The sequence below is a fragment of the Lepisosteus platostomus genome, chromosome 25, assembly GCF_059453375.1.
Source record: "Lepisosteus platostomus isolate fLepPlt1 chromosome 25, fLepPlt1.hap1, whole genome shotgun sequence".
Lineage (NCBI taxonomy): Eukaryota > Metazoa > Chordata > Actinopteri > Semionotiformes > Lepisosteidae > Lepisosteus > Lepisosteus platostomus.
In genome coordinates, this window is record NC_142635.1 from 9,092,899 (window position 1) to 9,117,912 (window position 25,014).

Below are 25,014 nucleotides of genomic sequence, written 5' to 3' on the forward strand. Positions count from 1 at the left end.
TTTGTTTATTACTTTGTTTGGATTTGATACCTTGGCACAGGTATCTCTAAAGAAAGGTTCATTGCAATGCGATGTGTTACAGTATGTTTTACTCTACTCTAATACAAGACATACAAATCAGAAGAATTGAATGTAACCGATTCAGATTTTTGAGGCTGGGACTTCTTCAGTTTTGTGTGAGACCGAGCAACACTTTGGAGCTGTCTGCAGGATTGAATTGAATTTAGAGTGGTGGGTGGTATCCTACATTGTCAGGCTGTGTCGAGTTCGACTTGCTCCAGCAGATAAATGTAGAACAGCACTCAGTGTTCTTGAACCGTGTTTTTCAAAGCCAAGCGTGTTCCTTTCAACTGAAATACACACTTTACATAACCTAGAGCACAGACTTTCATAAATTATTAATCTGAAATCATGATTCAAGTTTTTTTTCCCCAGCATTTTGTCAACATCTGCCTGACATCCTCAGGATCTCTGTTTTCATGTGCGTGTACAGTGTCAGAATCTATTACCTCATCAGCAAACATGCAGGGAGCTGGGAGTGGGAGTTGTTTGGGGGACAGCAATCCCACCTAAAAGGTGCCTAATTGGAATGCAGCTCCTGCCCTATTGCGCCTCATTCCGAGGAGCGGTGTCGGAAAATATGGGGATGTGATCTGAATATGGGAAACGGAGAAAGAGAGCTGTCCTGATGCCCTGACACGATTACATGTGACAGGTGTGTTTCAAGTGAGCTGCCCTTTCATGTTTGACTAATGCTGGTTAAGAGATTGTTATGAATAAAGTGTGGAGCAGACAACTAGAATAATTGGTTTTGGCAAAATCAAGACAAGTTTTCCCATTCTTCCCTGAGACTTGATAAATGTGCTGTTAAAACGGGACTGTCAAAATCAAATCCGTAAGAATACCGATGTTCAAATGAGATATGAAGACTTGACAGAATATTATGTCTGTTATTATATTCACTTCCCATGAGCCTTCCCAGCTGGTTTTATTCTGCTTGTGTTTCTTTTGCAATTCAGAACTTTTTTTTTTGCTGCAGCAAATTCAGATATTGATTTTTTGTGTAGGCCCATTTTTTAAGAAACTCACTCAGTCGTCCACATCTGGAGCACGAGAATTGAAGCTGATTGATCGCACCACGGTGTGAGAAAAGGGTCAAGTTGTTGCTTTGGTGTTTGATCCATAAAAATCCCTTATGGATCATCTCTGTTCAAAAAAGTTTTTCACGTTGTGATTTGTGAATGACACTATATAATAGGTAGAAGGCTGGCAATTACAAAGACTTGACACTTTCCCTTTTTTGCATCGCATTTAATACTAACTTTGTTAAATCTCCCCAAGTCAAACTGTAATAAAAGCTGTGTGCCAAGAAGCAGCTCAATGAATCTCTGATGGGAATGCAGTGGCATTAAAAATACATTTGAAGCAAATATAAAATGCAAATAAGATGCCAGTCATTGCAATGGGACTTCAGGAGCACTGAATAACTGTGAGCTCCCTACACCAATCACAGTTTATTTTTATTCAAAGGCCATGTCTGAAAATATTACCTTGTGCAAGTCTGGCAATTGTCAGTGAGGAAGGAAGAAAAAAGGAGGCATCTTCAAGACAATTTATGTTTCTACTTCTCCATATGATATTACAACCATGTATGTTACAACCGTGTGACGTTATCTGTGCAATAAAAAACAGGCTTGTACATTTTCTACGTCGGAGGAGACTGAACTGAGCTGTCAAATTCATCTTGTATCGCAAATTCTGTGCTTTCACGTTTCAGTGTAAGGTCACCCAAACCTGCTATTGCCACAGTTCTGAAAAATCTCACTTGTCTTTTCTGTCAGCATTTGTTACACTTACACTAAGTTTTTTGCACTGCAAATACGACATTGTTGGTGCGAAAGGGTATTGGGTTGGCTCTGAACGACATACTGTAAAGGAGTTTATCTTGAATCTGTGTGGCAGGCAACGAGAGAAGAGAAAGCCAGAGAATATCTAGGTCCCACTGCTGCCATTGCCCTCAGAATGTGGGCTTGAGTTGCTTTCCCAATATCGTAATCTTCAGATCAAGGTTTTTTAGAAAGGAATTTTGCATTTCTTCGACTGCTAAGAAGAGGAAAAAACAGACAACCTTTTACTCTGCCAGTAACCAGATAACTTGTAAGTATTATAGAGTAAAAAAAATGACCAATTAATATAAATTCTTAGAGATGGAAATCATTCACATCTTATCTTACAGTATTACCCTAAAAGACAAGCCTCAACAGAGGATATGTAACCTATGTACTTTCCCCGATGCAAAATGTGTATTGAATTCTACCCTATGGGGCCATTTTCCTATCTGAAATTTAAATGCAAAAGGTAAGAAAAAAACATTAGTGACATTCTTTAAAATACAATCCAAAACCACTGGCAAAGTCTTTTTCCCCCTGTAACCTGTAATCAAGGACTATTTGTAAGAATACTTTTATTGATATGACACCTGAAGAAGGCTCCACGGCCGAAACGTGTTTTCTTTCTTCTTTTTTTCAGCATGAAATAAACCTATTACTTGTTTTATTTATATGTATGCTTTTTGAACATTTGTTCTTCAATATATTTAAATTATTTGCAAAACCAGTAACATACAAGCTATAAATTGTTCCTTCAATTCCTTCCTTGTACTCTAGTTGGTCTAGTTGATCTAGCAACCTGGGCTGTGCTATGATGTCTGGTGATTGATGAGGCAAGAATGAACATTATTCTAAACAGTCCTATAAAACAGCAGGGCATCATTGCAGTGCTGCTGAGTGAGTTAAGCAATAAAATAGCAAGAAGACAGCTAAAAATAAACATAAGACTGAATTCTGCAAACATATCTGACTTCTATAGCTTGATGAAGCTGCATCCTGTTTGATCAGAATTGATTTTGTCAGCTTTGTGCTGACAAAGTGAAATGCTTACAGTTTATGCTCCTTTATAAATCTGTCTTTTCTACTTGCTGTATGGCTCTGTACGCAGGAAAATAACCCGTTTTGAATTCACCTCTTATTGGACCCATGTGATAGATGAAAGGGGAAAGACAACAGTTCCAACGAAGCCCAACACCTCCGTAAGATGAATATTCCATCATCTGCTGGATTTCACTTTGGAATAAATGTAAAGCTCTGTCCTTAAACATGCACAGACTGCCGTTTCTGAGGTGTTCTAACATTCAAAAGCCAGGGCGAAATACAGTAACTTTAGTGTAACTAGCAGTTTTTAAGCATGTTTTTGAAAAGCGTGACAAGTGACAAGGAGTACATTTGTAGGGAACGTGAAATATAAACCTTATTTGTCTATTCTGAGTGAAACATATGAAGGTACTTAACTTATGAGTGTGTATTCCTGGCACATTAAAATACATTATTTTGACTTACTGCCTTTTCTCTCTTCAAAACATGAATTACTCTTGAAGTTCAACTCCATTGGCAGAAGTTCTGTACTGTAGACCCAGTTTGTTACACATGTGTTGATTCATGATCTTAGATATACAGTTGTGTAAAGAAACAGTTCACCATTGTCTGTTCGGAAAGTGTCTGGATGAACACAAAACATTTTTATAGGTTTAGAGAGTGAGGTTCATGCACAAAATGGCAAAACGGATTGATATTTACGTTAAAAAAACTACCCATATCCAATAAATCAAAGCAAAGTAGATTGTTATCAAAGTATCAATCAATATCAATCAAAGTAGATTGTTAATTTATAATAAGCTGTCAACTTGAACAATACGTGAATCATTCTCCAGATCTGTTCTGGGTTTTTACTTACTTATGTTAATCCTACTGTATCTGATGCATTATAAAATGATTTTTGGAGGACATTCATTTTCCCAGGATTTCTCAGTACCATTAAACACAAAAGGAAGCAGAGAAGCACGTGGTGGCTTCAGTCCTTTAAATCCCCTTATGCACGGGAAAGAAACATTAATTTTCTTGTAGTCCTTGGCAGCCAATGCTGCTTAAAAATTACATTGTTTTAGCTAGGCAGTAAAAGCTATGTTGGGAATTTCTGAATGCATATGTGTGCATTTTTCTTCTGTTCCACCACTGCAGTATATGCAATAAAAAGTCATTATAAAGAGAAATAAATTAGGTTATCCCATCAGCAGGGAAAATACACCTTAGCTGGTTTGTAGTACTTCTCCATGGTATTCATTATGCAAAACCATGGGTATAGAAAGCGAGGCCACACTTTTCATTCTATCCTCCGTGCGAGTGCATGAGCTCATGGTTGGGCAGCTATGAACAACGCAGCTGTGAATCAGCCTCCTACATCAGCAGACTCTGTCTCCCACAGCAAACACCTTGTAAGGAGAAAAAAAACCTCTAGGGGTCCAAGGTCAACTGGCTGCCCAACCCTTTTGGGCATGCTAACATTTTACAATTAAAATGATTCCTCATTATTAATTATTATTTTTATTAATATTCCTTTACATGATCTCTGGGGGCTGTGTACCCTTTCTCATATTAAGGTCGATTTTCCTCACCTTGCTGTCTGCCATCTGTTCTTAAGAGGGCAACACCCCCTTCATTTCAAAGAAATTAAGTTTTCTACACTGTACCTTTATCCCCAGAACCAAATTCAATTTTCATTTTTCTTTCAGTCCATTTATCTCTAATGTCCTACCTTCTTCCATCTTTGTTTTGAAGTCCCGTGAACTTGCCCTTTCCTCAAGCCTTCTTCCAACTCGAAACTTCCCTCTTATATACAGTATAAACTGTTAACAGTTTACATTTGGACTTTCTTTTCCCCTGTAAAATAATTGTTACGCCTGGGCAAACAAAAGTTCTCAGCCCTCAGTCTCCTCAGACACCAGGCACATTCCAACACCGATTCGAATTTCACCCAGGGGGCTTATCAGACTCGCTCAGACCGATTGTCCAAGCGGCATAAACCTAAACAAAAACCATGATGTGCCACTGATCCGGTGCTCTGTCATTGAGCCCTACCCTCCAACCTAAGAACTCAGCAACACTAAGCTCTGTCTTAGAGAGATACTCTGCCTGAATCCGAAAGATTCCCTGTCTGCCCTGGACCCCGACCTAACCTGCCTATCTGCAGCTAGTTGCCTTTGTGAGCTCTGGACAGTGGCTTAGTTCTGAATTCCCTGCCCGTAATCCAGCATGGAGACGTATCTCCTCCGTATCAGCCCTGCGAGCAGTGCTCCCCCTCCAGCCCTGTTGACTACCGTTAGCCATCTTGCTTCAACAATCACTGCCTGACTCCATCCTGCTTTTGGCTTTCTCCGTCAGTCTGTGTGCTGAGATTTTTGTGTGGAAACCACAATTAAGCAATTGAACCCGTACGATTGAAATTAAAACAAATATATCTGACAGAATAAAGGAATTCTCCGAGACCTTCTAAAACAAAGAGACTGAAAGATTACTTTCAAGGCATACTGTAAGCAAAAAGAAGAATAAATACCAGGTTTCTATGTATTTGTGAGTAAAGGAATTTCATCCTCTGTAATTTTCAAAGTCTTGCTCGTCTCTCTTGTTATTTTAAAAGGTGTTAGTCTGTAACAAATGCATAGCATACAATTGCTTGTCTTACAGATACAGTAGATCAAATCATTCCTACATTAAACGTTATAATGACAGGTTTGCCCAGAAGTGAAAAGGCACTGCAAAGTGATTTAAAAGCCTTGTCAGTTCTCTGGAAGCATACTGTCTTTCTGTGAGTTTAAATATCTGCTAAGTTGCCAGCCAGCAACAAAGTCATTTAAGATTATTCTACTTCACTCTCAAACCAACAGGCCAGTTGTGTGTGCTGTAAATTGCCCTGACATCTTGGCACTGGCCAAAGCGACCAAAAAAAACACGTAGAAAAGCTGAAAGCTATAGGAACTGAACCTTTTTAGTCTTGATCAGAGACCACTATGAAGGGGCCTGTAAGTACCGATATAAGATATACAGTACTGACAGAGCAGGGTTTCGACATCTTCAAATTTAACGTTTAGGAAATCGCTTGTTCAATTCGGTCTGACCGGTGGGGTCTTGGATGAGAGAAGAACAGAGTGGGATGCAACTGAGCTGAAGGTAGTTAACAGCAAATCTTCAAATTATCCGGCAATACAGACTAGGATTGTGAGATTTACTCTATCTGACTAGTGAGTGAGCCCCTCCCTTCCCCCTGCCCAAGCACATACTGTACTACACAGCATCTGCATCTCAGTGTGGTCTTGTTTTTATATTATCACGAATGCTCCTGGTTCTGTGTCTGCTGCATGGGGCAGATGACTTCACAAGCTCATTGTACTTTTATTGCCTGTTTCATTGCAGTGGGGTCTGATCAGCACTGAGGCAGAGAGAGGAAGTGCAGGCATCCGCTGGACACCAGAGGAGGGATTCATGTTGCTTATTTAAGCTGAATTCTATAACTTTGTGATTTACTGTTGTTTCTTTGAGTTTATCAATATTATTTGAATGAACTTAAAGCCAAAGCTTAAGTACTTTAATTGATCATATAAGGGAGGGAATATGATTTTTTAACCATACTGTACATGCTATACTGTAGTACAGTACATTATGTGTGATGATAGGGTTGGACTTTGTTATACAGTATGTGAATTTGGCTATGCGCGCCTGTTCCCTGTACCGAACCCTCAAGAATGTCAAGCCCTTACTATCCCGAAAGGCATCAACAGAATCTGTAAATTCTTTAGAAATATGTCAACTTGGCAGATTTCTACAGAATTTATAGTGAAACACAAATCAGAGTACACATGTAGAAGTACATTTAAAACTGAGATCAAGAGACAGTAAAGAGCAAACTAACCAGCCATGCTGTTGAAGAAATAGGATCTTTCAAGAAACAGTTGGATGAGATCCTTGGATCAATTAGTTCCTACTGTAACTCAAAATGCGTTTAATGGGTCCAATGGCTTCCTCTTATTTGTTCAATTTTTACTGTATGTTCCCTTCATGTTCAAGCATCAGGTGATGCGAGACTGGAGAAAGTTGCAGCTCATTGGCAATGTACAGCACACAAAAATGAAAAACCAACAGACGTGAGAGAGTTTCTGTTCTGAACAAATCCGTACAAACTATTTTTTTCTCTTCTGTCCTTCCAAAATGTGAGGCCTCACATTCATCTTGTTCACAACCGGTTGAATACAGTGGCAAGCATGCACAAACAGCAGAGTGAGGTCTTTTTAAAAGGGAAAAGAAGCACGATTTTTAAGATACTTTGCATTTCACCCTTATATAGTGAGGACCTAAAACGTGTTGTACTGGAAGCACCATTCTATGTGAAATGTATTCCTCAATTTGGCCGGTGTTCTGTCACTAAAGGATAAGAAAGTCAGTAGAAATGCAATTTGAAAAGGTGCATTTGAAAAATAGGCACTGTCTATCAAGTTGGCACTCAGCAGACATCTGCCTTTTTTGTGAGCTGTAGTATGGGTTTCAGCTAAAATTCTTTACACTGAGCCATCCACAATTTTATTTAAACTGCATTTGAGTGATGTGTATGGTTTATTTGTTTTCTGTTTTCAAGCCAGGATGGTTACATCAAGTTTGAATAGTCATATCACTATATTTTAATAGTCAAAAACAAAAATATGTGCTCATCGGAATTAGGCAGGGCTAATATGGGGTGTACATTAACACACCAATAAATTAATAAAATGCTTTACACCTAGTATTTAGTCATGGTGCCTTTGGAGTAAGAAAGACAATATTTTATTTAGCTGCATCATTTTTTAAATGGCAAATACTTCCTATTACTTCCTAACAATACTCTAATGTAAATGTAAGAAGTCAAGAAAGAAGTCTGCTGTTATAAAAAACTACGTATCAGACATAAAAAGTGTCTTCAGCTACTTATTAGGCAAGAATGCAAAGATGATGCATCATGTGAATATAGAAGACAATGAGCGCAAAATGAATCCCTTCCATTGCCATTTAGATGAGAATTCTTCAGCTTTCTTCGGTATTTAAAAATGGACATCAAAATAATTAAAATAGACATTTAAACAAAGAAACACTCAACTAATTTTAGAATTAGTCCATTGTGAATTATAGCATTTCTTTTTGTGTAACAGGAGTTACAAATAGTGCTTTCACACAATGTTCCAGCACACAGATGAATCAGTTTTTCTTGTCAGCTCCAGATAATTATCACACCACTGCACTAGTGATAATAACAGTGATTGTGTGATTGGAGCATGACAAGTGAGTGCTATGTAGCAAGAGCCCAATTTAGAAAGAGAGAAGTAAGTGTATCATTGGAGTATTTGGACCCAGCATGTGGCTTGTTCTTGTCTCTAAAATATGAGCTACATTGCTGCAGTGCATGAGTCTTTCGGGGAACCAAAATTAAAACAAACTGCTGTGTTTTCCTTCCCAGTGCTTTTGTTCACCTCTGATTTAGAACAGGCTGTTCCTATGGAAGCGTGGGCAATTTGTCACCATACTACAGCATATTTCTCTACCCAAGCAGGGAATATTTCAGTGCCAGACTGCATATAGGGACACAGTTTGCTGCAACCACAACAACACACAGCTTTCTTTTTTAGAGAAATCTGTACTTAACCTCCATAAAATGAAACGTTCAGCATTGACCTGTCTTTAACTTCTTAGAATACTTATAATAACAGCATTAAAGCATTCTATTGGAAAAAAACAGAAATAAGTAAATGTCTAGATATGGTACAGAGACAAAATGATGTTACTAAAAAAGACAGTGCAACTGTATTTTAAGCTTTTGCAAAAAAAAAGCTCCTGGTTTTATTTTATGTTGTTATTTTAAGGTGTACTGTACATCTAGAACAAAAAATAAGCATTAAGAACAAATATGCCTTCCATTACTGTCTTGGTGGATCTAAGTGCTTGTGCTGAATATCAATAATGCCAAATAGTGAGAAGAAACAGGGAACCGTTGCTTGAATCCTTTGGAAAAAAAGCTTTACAATATGTGCATATGCAAATTGACTGTAGAGCATTTAATACATGAAACCAGAACCAGGGGAAACAGATGTTGATAAATAACTCAGGAGGTATTTACAGTATCACTGACCAAACATGAGCATTTGTTAATAGTTTGTGCCACAATGCAGAAAGGGAAATTCCTGTGCTTCACTGCTTGTATGAAGCTTTGGTTCAAGTGCTTTGTGGACACCAGATGGCACTGTTAAATCAGCTGATGAATGCAGCTGTCCAGCACAGTGGGACATTTCTTGTTATTTTAAGGGATTTCATCTGCCATTTATTTATTTAACAGAATTCTCCACTTTAGCCAAAAAGTGACCAAATTGTATTGGTTGTATTCTATAAGTTAGTCTTTGTTTAAGGTTCCACACTGACCATTGGAAAAGGGAGATTGAAACTAAATGGAAATGTGGGTTCAGAGGACTGAGGCACTGGAAGTATTTGCTTTTAAGTATCTATTTTTCCATTTATTTTATTCCTAAGGCTCAGGTCTGCAGTTCTACCTTCTTTAGAAGCCCCTCTCCAGACTCTCAGTATTGCTGTGGCTCTGACTCCCTATTCACAACAGCCAGCAGACGCAGCACATCCCATCCCTGCCTACAGCCCATTAACCTGAAGGAATCCTCTAAGGCTCGGACAAAGTCAGTCCAGTGGACTTCTTCAGAGTAAGCGGTGAAGCAGGAACCAGAGGACACAAGGGAAGACTAAGTGGAAGTGCCTTTAAAAGCCGATACAGGAGGCACCACAGGCAGAGGGTCGTGGGATTATGGTACAAGTCTCGTTCTGAAAGCAGTTATCCTGACTTCTTTAAAAAACAACAGGTCATGAAATGCTTGGACCCGTTAGCTACAGGACTAATTACAGAATGGGCTAGGTGGGCTGAAAGGCTTCCTCTCGCCTGCAACCTTTCTTATCTTGCGTCTTATCGTGTTTGGAAAACCACCCATGCTTAACGCACACGAGCTGTCCAGTGCCCAGGCATAGCTGGCCTACAGCTCCATCTCGTGGCATGTGCTCGGTACACTACACTGACCATTTTCTCACTTCGTGTTCCTTGGTGGCTCAATTAGCAGGAAACAGAAACAGTGTTAATAAGATGGAACTGGAAATGTTTCTTTTTGATAGCGGGTCCTAAAAATAAACCGCATGTGTGAGAGCCGAGTGAAGATCTCCTCACGTCAGTAATCACATAACTCTTTGCATATCGAGGAGTGTAATTCGCTATATTTAAACTGAGGGTAATGCAAAAACACTTCACCTTCTTGCTTCATTCCTAACTTCCTACATTCACCTCAAACCTAACCTTATTTAACCCTTTCCTCTGACTGTATCCTTCACTGCCAGTTCACATTTTGGGGGTTTTGTGTGAAGGTGCACTTGAATCCGGTCCTTGTGTAAGGTATAAACTGACATGATGGAAGTCAAGGGAAGTTATAATGGAAAAGCTCTTTCTATCCCAGCTGTAGCTGCATTGCACAGGTGATACGTATGCCTCCCAAAGCGTACAGAGAAGTTTGTCTGTGCTTATACCTAGTTGAAAGGGTTGTGATGCAATAACACATGAACAGAACTGAATCTGTTGAATTTGAGCAGTTTTTTCAGAGGGATGTTTCCATTTAGGAGCTATTCTTTTGCTCTGGGAGTGGCTGGATGAGGTTCACCTGAGAACTTCAGGAAAGTGATACGGTAGATGAGGCTGTATTTTTTACAAATACAAATTTGTAAGGGGCACAAATACACTCTGATGAGTTCAACAATTCAAACTCCTCCTATAGCTCAGAAATGATTGAGAAAGAAGTCTAAACCTAAGAAGCCAAAGGTATGTCGCTGGCAAAGACAGAGGAAATGTCAAAGTTTTTTTTTTAAATCTCTTTAACGTGACTCACAGGACTAATTTGCTGCCATTCAGAAGACTTTTCAGCTCAGCTGGGTCTCATGTTCAGTTTTTTTAGTACCATTCGGGAGGAGATAGGTTACAATTGATTGACCAGAAGAACACAGAATAAACTGCAGTATTATCGCTTACTTTTCATGGGTGACAGTCGGCACAATAGCCTTCTAATTTCCTATTAAACTCCACTTAGGTAGAGCCAATTAACGTCATTCAGGCCCAGATTTGCCTAGGATTATGTGCTACACAGCTACCCTGATGTGTATCATTACAAGCATGCAAAAACTATAACTCCTCTCCAATTCGGATGTACAGTAATTGAAGGTGATCTGGGGAAATCGATAGGTCAGCACCCTGATTTTCGGGTGGTGTTTTCCGTCTCAACAGCAGCCGACAAACTGATTCAGACTAAATACAAATGCTGTGTCTGTGATACACAAGCGTGTTTTGATCTTGGAAGGCTTTCTTTTGCCGCATTATTTTTTATTCTAAGCGTGTGAAGCCTGTTGCGCTGTAATTCACGCAGGCGCTGCGCTGTAATACTGGAAACCATTAGAAAAACAAGAAACCAGTGGTGGTTCTCTATCCAAGATTCTATGGAAGGCATTAAGTGCAACATTTAAAATACAAAAGGGTCTCCTCGTGATCCTGGTCGCAGAAAAACGTTATGACAATCTCTGACTTCTGTTTCTGATGTGCGTTGCCTGGCAATAGTGTCGCTCAGGACTGATTATTATGAATTAGACTCTGTATCTCTCTAAGGATCCTAGAGGCTTATATGGCGACATGAGCTCAGGGTTACTATTGTGTGGTGAAGAAGAGACAATTTGGCTTCATTTCATTGTCTCATTGTTTGTTCTTCATTGAGCTTGCGTGACCACCTGTCTGACTGCCTCTCTGTCTGTATTGGGATTTTAAAAAAAACTTGCAAGCCAATGAAGGCATTGCACTAGAAATAATGGCTAAAAAGCGCAGGTAAAAAGTGTAGAATCAGGATGATGATTGTAATGGTTTCAGATAAGGGTGCAAGCATCATAAATTAAACTGAGGGCATTCAAGGTGTTCCTTGCAGTGAATTACTGTAGGTCCCTTTTATTAAATTAATTAAATTCAGCCTTTTTTAACAGAGCAAAAGCACAATTTTACACCATTTTATATATTTTTATATAGACTGTATTGTATGTTTAAGGGAATAAGCTTGTTTTTTGACAAAATATATAGTAACCGCTGAATGAATGGAAACTAAAATGGTATGGTTTTACAGTACTTGTTTTAATAAAATGGACATAATATAAAAGTTAGGTAAATAGATATTGGAAACAAAGCTGTGCACCTTACAGATATCAATACACACTAAAAAGTTCTACATACTGTAATAGGGTTGGATAGTATGTTTTATCTAGCGCTAACTACTAGCTGTTTAATTCATTAAAATTGTTTTCTGTGTGAAAAGAACATGAGGAGAAACAGTGTATCTTTCATGGAATGTTTTAGAGATGATTAACAGACAAAGACATTATTCATTGCGGTCAACAAGGCTGATTTTCAAATCGGTCTAATGCATTATTTAAAAAAAAGTAAAAGGTGTAACCATAAACTCTCATTAAATGCATTACATGCATCATATACTGTATATGAAGTAACCCCTTTAATCAATAGTCAGACAAAGGCGTTTAAAGAAATATAAACGTTAAATGTTTGTTAATATTAATGTAGAAAATTATTTTAATGAGGCTTTCTCACAAACCAGAGAATACAAAAACTCCCATTCTGCCTTTAAGCATATTCAGTTTTAATAAAGTTAAAATATTGTTTGTTCAGACTTTTAAGGGAATCAGTATCAGAATATTTTTAGCCCCAGAAATCTCTACCAAATTGAAAGACAGAAGATGTGGGCATACATATCATATAATATTTATATGCATCATAAACGTAATCAAACTTGGTATTGCTCCAAAGAAATGTAATTGCGTTGTATTAAAATAGTTTGAGAGCTCTAAATCTGTCAGTCATCTCCTTGATGAAATAAACCCATGTGCTTTGATGAGTTCTGTTTTGGTATACAAATAATCTCTCCATAACACAGCCTTTGTTACACTATATGCTTATATACCTGGCTGTGTTTTCTACAGAGATCATCTCCACCAATTAAAAATTTAGGACTTTAGGTCTGTGTTTGTGACTGATGAAATGAAGAAATCGTTTAAAAATGGGATGTACTGTATTCTGGGGTGGCACAGTGGTGCAGTGGTTAGCATTTCTGCCTCACATTAATGGGGTCCTGGAGTGCTGTCTGTGTGGAAGCTGTATGTTCTCCCTGTATTCGTGTGAGTTACTTCCAGGTGCCCTGGTTTCCTCCCACAGTCTAAAGTCCTGCTGGTAGGTTGATTGGCTTCTGTAAAATTGTCTCCGATGCGAGTGTGTGCGCGCGTTAACATCTATGACTGTGTGTGCCTTGTGATCGACTGTCCTATCCAGGGTGAATTGCCCCCATTGCTTACTGGGATATGCCCTGACTCCCCCTAATGACCCTGTACTGGACCCTGTGCTGCTATGAAGGACTGGCGTCCCATCCAGAGTGCATCCTGCTTTGTGCCCGTTGCCTACCACTGCTCCTCCCAACCCTCTATTCCATAAAGCCGTTAGAAAATGAATATATATATATATGTGACCGTCACCACCATGGTCCTCGTCACCCTCGCTCCTCCACCCCGCCAGATCATCCCGCAACACCTGGGCGCGAACCTGGGTCTCTGGCATAATGCAACAGGGAACCAGCAAAGTGAACTAAAGGAGACCTCCCCCAGCCAGGTGGCTGAGGTCCCTGCTACACGCAGGGAGGGTGATGATGTCACCGTGCCCAAACTAGCTCCGCTACATATATAAACTACACATCTATACAACTCTTGCTACTCCAGTTGGCAAAAAAAAAAAAAGAATCATGCCAAAACGTTGTGCTCTGTTTCGTGTGGTGATATCGGAAACCCTTGGTTATCCTTACATTTTCTGTTTGTAACTCTACTTTGAAACAAATTGAGGGTGCCTTGTCTGATTCTGCTTCACAAATGATGGATCGCTGATAAGCTGTTGCCTAGAGTGATCAAAGAAGGCCCAGCCCAGCCTCTTTCTTCCGTCATTGTGCACCGTTGTGTGTCAAAACAAGGAGATGCTAATTACTCATTTAATTGATTTTAGTGTCCTGTTAATTTGTGGTAAGAGGTCAAAACTCAAAGATGTCGCTATAGGCAAAAGACCTGTCAATCAAAATATCAAAATACAGTCTGAAGCTCTGCTAAAAATATATTTCAATAAATAAGGTTGGGAAGAGCTTTGGGTTGGGATTTACTTTGAAGCCTCGGTACTGGAAATACTTCTTCTGAATGTCTACTTTTCTTTTCTCTGCTAGGTATTTCATTAAGTATGTATTATGAGGAATCTTATTGCAATCCCAATAAGGCAAAGATCTGCCAGAATTTATCTGCAGATGAAGTGAAACAGTGAACTATGCTAACACTCCCCCCTCCAAATGCAGCTTTGTTGTACAGCAAGGGTGTTAAATGGGGTTGATGGGTTTGCAAGAGAGTTTGTATTCATCATCATTGCCACTTTAACTTATTCCCTTTCTTTGTGAAAGGCGATTCCTCACCTCCTCATGTTGTGATGAATTGAGGAATGGCCCAAACTTCTCCATGTTGGTACTGAAACGGCTTTTCCTTATGGTAAACAAAACCACAAAGTCTAAGTCAGTCTACCTCGATTCAAAGGAAATATCATTTAGAAACAGTCATCCGTGGAGGCAAAAACAGTATTGATCAATTGTAAACTGGCCATTTTTCATTGAATTGCATCACATTGCTTGTAACCACCAGTGTCGTCTCATCTTTGTCTTTATTGTAGCGTGGGTTTTTCAAACATGTGACTCTTGTTAGCTGCCTTTTCTCAGATCCGAAGGCAGGAGCTCTCAGATCCACAATTCCCCTTGTTATGTCCTCATCTTCTGTCTTCCAATTGATCCAAGGCAGCCTCTGAACTCTTGAACCCAATGACTGAAATTTATGGGGAATGGATCGATGTCCTCTCTCCACATTTGAGCTAACATGCAGTCATATAGACTTCACATCTGCCACTTGAGTCCTATTTCTAGATTGACAGTATGGTCATAAAGGTAAACATATCCCTGGTTTAACTAACCGATTGTACTCTAGGCACTGAGATCCCAGTTCACCAATCCTGAGACCACCTCCATGTGTTTAGGACCATTAACAAGATTTTGCTTTTCTCTGGGAATTCATTTTTTAATTGCTTTCAAATTGATAAATAATTTCTCTATTAATCAGCTCAACAGCATCAGCAGAGTCCTGTTTTAATTGCAGTTTATCGTGTGGAATAATTATACACTCAAAGTACACTGACCTGCTTAAATTAGGCATCGCTAATAAAGAGAGATGTATTTCTTTTTAATCATTTTTCATAAATGAAAAAAAAAGAATATTTCTTAATGCAAGTTGTTCTACAAATCATGTCACAAGGGTTGAAATGACAAATGGCAAAAAGGTTTGGAAACAAAAATGAAATACAATAATATTGTAGTTTGTAAAACTAAAATATTTTTATACTGCACCTTTGAAAGCTACCGTGGGTTAATCCTTCTGGCGGTAATAGGCCGGCCAGGGCGTGATGCTGACCACAGCACCTCTACTTCCAGTGTTGGATGGTCAAGAAAAATGGTGGCCCTGGTTTATAAGAACTCAGTGTGGCTGAAACACGATGAAAAATCTGTTATCAACTGAGCAGCCATGTATAGAACCTGTAGAACCTTGAATGTAAGATGAAAAGGTTTAAAATCTCCAAGCCTGACAGGAAGCCAGTGCACAGACTCCAAGACTGGAGTAATGCACAGTAATCACTTATGTTTGACCTAGTCGGCATTCTACCTATCCAATTCCGAATAAATTGTAAGCTAACTCTTCTAATGAAGAAATGTCAGATCATGATGTATTAGATGACGAGTGTTTCTCCATCCTCTTTAGAAAGAGCTATTACCAATTACTTCATATCTGGGATGAAATTAGAGGTTATCTTTTCTCTCTGTGAACAGTTTTTATCTCCGTGGAATAAAAGCCAGTTTTCAATGAACAGTTTCTGGAGTTTAATTTAAAAGGGCTGACTTGATCCTGCACTTGCAAAAACCTGAGTGGAAGGCCATTTAGGGCAGGATATTTCTGCTTTTGCATAGATTTAGCCACTGCCTTTAACTCCTGCAAAGTTAAAGGAACATCTTCAGCCTGTTCCAGATTTCACTAAAGCAACATTAGTTATTAGTTGAACTGGATTAAAGAATTCATTAATCTCGGCTATATTTGGGTTGAAAAATGTAGTGATTCTCAGAGTACTTTATTGTGATTCTTAGGGTTGAGGTTAAAATATTGTAATTTTCCCTGATCACTTCAGTAGAAGCAGGACATTCATTTGATTGTAGTCTTAGTAAGGTAACCTTAGTTCACCTACTAGGACTTTAAGAATGTTTGTAGTAGATCTGCCTTCTCTTGCATGTGAGGAATTTTACTCTATCATTAATTAAATTCATTTCTCATTGAAAACCATACTCACATACGCTCTAAGAAGACACATTTGTGCTTTCCAACTCCAGAATTCTGTCCCAGAAATCCACACATTGTGTTTTTTGTTCACATTAGAAGCAAATGCAGTCAATTGCCCGTGATGAGGTATGACTGTAACCTGTCATAAAGAATTGGCGTTGTTTTCAAGACAGTACAGACATTTGTACATTTTTACCATGTGAAAAGATCTAAACATTTTGATCTTTGATCGGTGAATTTATGCCCACACATATGACACAATATAACATCAGAAGCTGTCATTTACAGAAATAAAAAAACCTAGCAGTGGAAGACAACCTGCTCTCTGACAGTTACACAAAACACATCAGTAACAAGTGGAAGGGGAAGGAGTAAACATTGTGCATTTAACATTATTATCAAATAAAAATAGTAAAAGATATTACTCAATTTAGTTCAATTTAAATTGAATACAATAATGCAAATGCTTTAACATTAACATATAAAAGTAATCTAAGAAACATGAGCAAAAAACACAGAACAACAATACTGTGAAAAACAGGTTCTGTGAGTTGAGTAAAGTGTACAGTTTATAGTTATAACACCTGTTCAGTACTGTTTCATGGTGAATGACCTATTTGTGCAATCTCTTACACAGTTCTCAGTATACCATGGAAACATTCACAACTCATGGAAACATCACATGATTAGTGCCAGTACTGCTCTTAGGAATCAATGTGAAAGAGAAATTCTTGCCTGCTGGCCTGGTTAGTGATAGCATCTTGTTCCCACCTACATCCAAACTATTCTTCAGTGAGCTAACTAACACCAGCTCTGCTTGAACTGGATTCAAAGATCTCACGTGTCTTGCTCAAATGGGTCAAGATGATAATCCCTGCCAAGCACGCCCTGCATCTCATTGATGTCAGATGTCATGCAGTAATTACTGCAAAGGGTGGACAAAACTAAAGCCATGACTTCTTTACTTTAAGTGATCCATGAATGAGAAAACCTTTGGTGTTCCTAACAACAGACAATGTGCTGTCAAATCCCATGTTTTTGGATTTTCAAAAGTTCTTCCTACAGAAATGTAGAAATCTGAATTACATGCTTTTAAATCTTTCCTAATTTTTCAAAGACTTCCAGTTAATTTGGAGTCATGCATTTATTTTCCATCTCTTTTATTCTGAACTAGCAACAAGCACCGAGCCTAAAAGTGTCAAAGGAGACTGCTATGATGCAAAAATTGGAAAAACATGTTTATTCTGAATGTTGGTAAAAAATCTCCCTCTTACATCTGGTTTCTGTTCAACTAAAAAAAGTCTCCAACTTCATTCCAACTGCCTAGGCTTTGACTTTACTCTCATGAATTATTTCTTCATTCCAGTCATCTTACCAGAATGTTATGATTCCCTCATGAGAGAGGAGGCTAGGCAATGCAAGTGATCTCCAGTTTTCTCTTTGCTTTAAAAAAACCTCTTACACTTCTCTATTTGAAGATCCCTTTTATTTAGATCACACTTCATTTAAACCCGTGTACTGTAAATTCAATCCAGCTTCACCAAGGACTCCATCCACATGAATTATTGATACTGATACAGTACACGGCTTCTTGGTATATCTTTGATGGACAAGAGGTCATGAAGCACTCTGTGATCCTGATGTCTTATATTCTACCTAGCTCTAAATTTGTCAGATGCTGGGAAAAAGCACAGGACAACCAGCACACTTAAGCATGATGCCTCTGAGCTACTATTCCCTAAGCTCTTAAATGAGTAAATGGAGTTTCTTGAAGACATGAGCACTGTGTGTAGTACATTTTTCATGACAACACTCATTCTTACTAATTTTGCAGGTTATTTTTTTCAATCATATCGGTAATGAAAAAAAATTGGAATTGTATAGATTAGCATATTAGGAGATAAAAATGGAAATTGATCATTTAAGTTAAAAAATCAGATTGCATTGTACGAATAGCTGTCCGTCTACCAATACTCAGCATACTTAGTCATTAAAGAACGAATGCCAGGGAAGATGACATTCACAAAGGCTAAAACATCTTCAGACTTCAGTGATACTGTGGCTGTAGAGGTTTTAAAGACAATAAAGAATATAAAGAAAGAAACAAAGAATCAAGAAACAAATTTACAAGGCTTGTGCCGACAAACTTCAGAAACTTCTCAAACCTGTTTGTATACTGTAAACAGTACATACTATGTATAGTACCTGCTTAATGTCAGTGCACAACACTATTAGAAGTAAAACTATGTTTTAGAGCAAAAAGCTTGGAAATACTGTAAATCCTCATTCTTCAAACAGGGAGGATGAGTCACCTTTTTCTGTCTCTCCTTACAGTGTGTGACTAAGCAGAGGGAGTGGGGTGCCTCACACTTGCTTCTGTGCTCAGAAAGCTGGAAACCAAGGCAACACTTTGAAGCAGACGAGACTGCTTTTGTCCAATGGAACACGGATGATGCCCAGCTGACTGCAAGAACACAGTAGGTAGGTCTGTTGTCTGATTCATTGTTGTTATTATTTTTTTTCTCTAATTATTCCAGCACCTCCTCTCTACTTGACTGGGAGGTAGGGAGGCAAGGTGGGGGGTTCAGTGATTCACACTTGGTTCATAATGCAACAAGTAGGAGGGAACAGACCCATTTCTCCCAGTCTTTTTCAACAAGTGATGCACTACAAAGGGACACAGATGGATGGGTGACTCATGCCAGTAAATGTCAGGCACTGTACAATTTGTATCATTTCTAAATGAGACGAAAGGCCTGCGATTAGTCACAGGGTTATGAAAACTTGTGCTCAATGTTTAACATTTGCGTTAGGGGCAGGAAAAAGTGTGCTTCTCCTGGCAAGTGTTTTACTTTGACAAATTTGAGAGTCTCTGTTTTCTTCTTTCCCTCAGGATGAACCGTTTCAGTGCTGTAATCACAATGTTTTTTTAACTGTGATACACTTCCTGAAATCAAACAGCACAGTGTATCACGTCAGTAAAATCACAGGCCCCAGGGTGATTCAGCTCAATATACTGTATGCCATCTGTGTGTATGTATACTGCATATCTGCCTAAAAAGTATTATATTATGGAAAATCCCCTGGTCTTGAACGGGAGTCCGCTTTAAAACTCATTTTAAAATACTGTGAAGAACTGTAACCCAGTCATACCAGTGAATGAGAAACAATTCTTTCGTAGATCACAGTCCGACACTGCAAGCTAAAACCTTCAATAGTTTTCACAGATATCCACAGTAAGGTATCATTTTGTGTTCGTGTGGATGTGTCTTGGTTGGATTTCTGTGGGCTTCTGCGTGGCCTAAAGGTACTGTAACCGGGTGACTCACTGCTCTCAGTGTGAAAAGTAGGAGGAGTAGGTTGGGGTTAACATCACTTAAGTGTCCCCACTCTATCTGTTCACATTCTCTCAATAAACCCATTGCCTTTGCCAGTTTAATGGATAAAAGGGAGTATAATAAAAAGCTTTAATTAAATACATTTCAAATAACATTCGAGGTATTCTGTGCTGAACTAATCTGATGAAAAGCTTCAGGTGTTTTGCTTGCTAGCAGCATACTCTACGCTAAGACGACTTGCTGTGTCCTGGACACTTCAAATTCCATTGTGAGAGCAAAATGGGGAATGTCAAATTCCCAGTAATCCTCAAAACCATCCAAAAAAATCTTCCAGGATGATTATTTGACATAAAGTAATAACAGTAGCTGGCACCCTACAAGCTGTATTACGTGTGTGCAAGTCGTTTTTCTTATTCTGAAATGTTAGCACACAAGGCCACAGATACTACTCGTTTCTGGCTGTGGGCAGATACTGTACAGACAGCAATCCTCAGGAGGCATGGAGTCTATATTTAAAATGAAGTCTTTCCTTGATAGACTATCAAAATGCCTTGTTCAGATAATGGACTACATGTCAGACCCTTACAATAAAAAATACATTAAGTAAAAAGGGTCACTTTTTTTCTCATCTGAACTACACAAGACTCACGTCCCAACCCCCACCCTGTCCTCCACTGCAAACTCTTACACAGATTACCTTTATTTATTTGAGTAAGTGTGTTTAAGATGTACTGTACCACAGCACATCATTTTAAGCATGAGTGCATTTCTCAGTTTCTAGAGGTTATCATTGAATGTGTTAAGTGATGCATTATTCATGATGCTGTTTTTCTTGATACGTGGGGTATTAATCATATAAATGCCAGCTGCGTTTAGGTCAGATGTCACTTGCCTTATTAAGACAGAGCCTGAGTGTGTGCTCTCATGCATGGTTAGCCCATTAAAAAAATGACTGTCCAGATCCTTTTTTACATAAGAACATAAGAAAGCTTGCAGTGGTAAGGAGGCTAGCTTTTTTAATTTTGAGAAGCTAATTGATCTGAGGATCTCATCCAGCCTTCTTTTTGAAAGAAGTGATGGTATCGGCTTTGAAAACATGACGGGGTTGTGAAGAAATGTCTGCTGCTCTCAGTTTTTCTAACTGCGCTTTCCAGAGGGCCACGAAAGGCTGCGCTACACTGTATGTTCAAGGAGTAGACTGCATTTGAAAATATTGTCTTCAAATTAACTGAAGCCTCAGGATGTTCTTTAAAAGGGGAATTTTGCAATATTTTGTATTTTCTATACACAGTGCCGATGCCGGGCACATAAAGCATCTACTGTATGTACAGTACATTTTGGGAATGTGAGCTCAATGAGTTTCTGTAGTCACTGATTTGCCTCTTTTAATTGGCTCTGATGTTTATTAAAACCCACAAAGACAACCAGTTTGTGACCACTCACAGGATTATAACCAATGGTACACAGATGGGTACAGTTTAACCTAAAACCCCGGAGACACACTGGTCATATGGCACAAGGATTGAAACACATTATTCTAGGGAACAGAAGCTAAATAAGACTCCAGACTGGATAGCTGTGGCTTCAGATCCTGAGCAGGAGTCTGTTGTTGCATTTTGGACTAACATACTTTGTTTATACTGCCCTAATAAATACCCTGCTGTATTAATGCTTTTTAAGATCATATTTATAGATGGTGAAACAAAGGAATAAAAAACATCTTGTTACATTTTCTTTAGGTATTGTATGTACTACACAGAGAGGAGACTTGTATACACGGTGCTAATGTCATACCAATACTACAAGTATCTGGATTTCTGTTTTGACTCCATTTTTTCATTAACCCCTAACCCCCCCCCCCCCCACCCCACAAAAATACAGATTTAGTTTGGTTCCACAAGAGCTACAGAGGAGAGGTAGCTGTCTGTAGCTGATGGCCCAATCTAATTACCAATCAGCAATTAGTAGATTTAATAAACTTCTCCAGCCATTTCTTGAAAGCCTGCATGTTGGATTCAAACAACATGGCTTGGAAGCATTTCCCATTACCCCACAACCCTCTGGGTAAAACTGTACCTGTGTTCTCAGTTTTAAACATGCTTCCCTGTTGTTTTCGCTGTTCATTCCCAAGAAGTCTGCTTTTTCAAGGCCCTTCTAGGATTTTGAAGACTTGTTTCAGGTCCCCTCATGATCTTCTCTGTTCTGGATTGAAAGGTTCAGTTTTCTGAGCCTGTCAGTGTAGGACATCCCAGAATATATCTGGTTTCTTTTTTTTCTGGATAGCATCTTCGCTATGGTGTGTGTTGCCAACAATTTTACATAATATTCTGAATGACCCCTTATTAGTACATTATAGAGGTTTGACAACTTATCCATTGAGGTAAATGTTATGTTTCAAACTATATCCTAACATTTTGCTAGCCTTTTTTAGTTTCTTTCCAACATTGTCTAGAAGCAGTAAGCGATGTGTCAACATAAACACATCATTTAACCAAAATCATTTCCGTGACTACTGTAACTCTTTGTATTTATAGTTTGCTACCTGCATGAAAAATACAACATTTGCCTTCCAGGTATTTACCCAGCCTTGAATTTTATATATATTTTTTTATTTTACTAGACCTTTTTTGCTGATCCTTCTAATTAAGTACAGTATCATCTGCAAAACTGACTACTTTATAACCTACAGCATAATCTACTGTAAATCACTGATATAAATTGGGAAGAGTAGTAGACTTTAATATGGATTTGTGTGTTACTCCACTAATTACTAAACATTACCTTATTTTTACCTCATTTTTAGCATTCACTTCTTTTCTGCACTTACTTTTCAGTTTATTAATGAATTCTGAATCCAAAGATGCCTTTGAAATCCAATCCCAAAACCTTCTAACAATCTAAAAACACCACATGGCAGACTACAGTATGCGTGTATGTGTGCTCTTGGTTTCACTCTTATCTCATGCTTGAGCCAGCAATAGCTTTTGAGAACAAGGTGCTTCTGGGCTTTGTTTCAATTCAGATTTTAGTATCCTGACTGAAATGTTATGAGATTAATAAGACTTTATTTAAAAAAAATTTTGAAATCTAGATCTGGGCTCCAAAACACCAGTCTTGAAGGTTCGCAGGGTTTGCAGATCATTTAAGCAGGACCGGAAAAGCTTGAAAAATCAGCGTTTTAAGAGTTGTATTGAAATATAAACCATCTGGATTCTTTGGTTAGTGGGAAATCTTGTTCTAAGGGGGCAGTCAGTCAATCCGACTGGTTATTTTTTTACATTGCCATTGTTCCACAAAATGCTTTTCATCAGCTGAATAATGTAACGAACACGTGGGCCTAAAAGCTTTGGTTATCCATTAACAATTCGCTGAACTGTACCATCAAAGGTTTTGCAAAACATACAATTTTACAGCCGTGTTGTTGGCAAAAAAGGATACTAGGGATAGTGAGAGCCACACAGGGCAGAAAGTCATGAGGCATGAAGAACTCACTCTCGATACGTTCTGCAGAAACAGGAGGCAGTGAAGCTCAGAAAAGATCATGGCTCATGCCTGCTAGTTGCCATTATTTGCTGTGTTACCTTTTAAATGTGTGGTCGTGGCTAAGCACAGTATGACCCTAAACATTTTTTTAAAAAATGAAATTTTAAACTGGGTGGCACAGTGGTTAGCACTGCTGTCTCAGCGCTGGGGCCCTGGGTTCAATTGTGGTGGTGCTATCTGTGTGGAGGGCCGATGTTCTCCTTGTTTTCACCAGGAGATCTGGTTTCCTCCCACAGTCCAAAAATATGCCAGTACAGCAGGTCAACTGGCTGGTGGGAAAATGAATGTGCTCAAAACCTGGAGTTGCAAGCAGCCAGTGAAGCCCAGAAGCAACAGTGCTATAAAAGGTTTCTGGGCATTTCTGAATGTTTTAGCAGCAATTGCTTGTAGTTGAGTGGTTTTGCACTGAAGTATTCTGAATTTTGTATTCTTTATTACATCTTATGTCAGGTTTTCTAAAACTGCATCACGTAAACGAATAACTCCCAGTATTTATCTATTCAATTTCTTGAGAGACCAGAACTCCTTTTGAACATGAGAACATCTTTCATGAAACCTGGTTAATTAATTATGTGATCTGCAGTTACATCACAGGCCAGGGCTGTGACTGCTGGTAGTATTAATGCAATTGTCCACACAGAGAAAGCTGATCTGCTTAGTGAAGCCTTTTAGGCAAATTTTAAAGCACAACAGAGCTTTTGTACTGTAACTGTTTTAATTAATCCAGTCAAGGCCTACTCTATATAATTCACCCCAAACAAATTTATGTATTAAAATTTAAACTAATTCAAATTTTTCTGTTTATATTGTAAACTGAAATACCTACTGTTTCAAAATCATACAGTATGCCATTGTGGAATCAGGGTGAAGGCAAATGTTCCTGGTGTGGAAACCACGTACAGCAGTCCATAGGACTTTGTGCAAATAGTTGAAGCTTCCAAGGGAAATCTACCTGAAAAGCTCAAAAGAAAATGAATGAAAACACACTCTTAATAAATATGAAAGCAGAGCCTTTTGTTTGAATAGCTCTTTTTGGGAGATAATATCAATAGCACAAAAATCAAAAGCCACAATTGAGGTAATCAAATTATGCAGAGATATTTCGTTGGGTGTCTGAGAAATCAAATTTGGCAGTGTGTCTGCATTTCACATTCCTGTGTTGGCAAAAAAGTTGACTGTTTAACTCATCATGGTCAGATCAATGTCTGAACCACAGGTGAAAAGGCACTATAATGGAGATTGGTACTTCCAGTACCAAGGCTTTTTTTTACTGTTCCTTTTTAAAATTGCACCAGCACGCAAGAGCTATAGTTAGGGATTCTATGTATATATTTTTTAAATGGTGCTTGCTTTCTGCCTTTCATCTGTGAAAGCGATGTGAAATAACCATACAAAAAATAAAACTGAAAGATCAACACCTACAGCTTATTAGTCAAAACCCAGAAATATGTCTTCCATCCCACTGTACTGAGAGGTGGTTCCATAACATTGTTTCAGCCGCCTTGGAATGCATCATCAGCTGCAGAAGGTTGGCACCTCCTACACCTTTTCTGCTGGCACATGGTGGTCAGTTCCCACCCTCACAAACCTGAGCTTTCAAATGCCCTCTTGACCTCTGAGATCAGGAAGGTGTACTCCACAAGCCCAGGCCTGCCGAGACTGTTTGGTTAGAGCTGTTCTGGCACACAAAA

The 25,014-nt window shown here is 38.7% G+C and overlaps 1 long non-coding RNA gene across 2 annotated transcripts in view; it reads right to left on the reverse strand.

Annotated features, from left to right (window-relative positions):
- Nucleotides 1-25,014, reverse strand: part of LOC148641048 (uncharacterized) — a 637,701-nt gene that overhangs the window by 81,050 nt on the left and 531,637 nt on the right. The window lies entirely within an intron of this gene.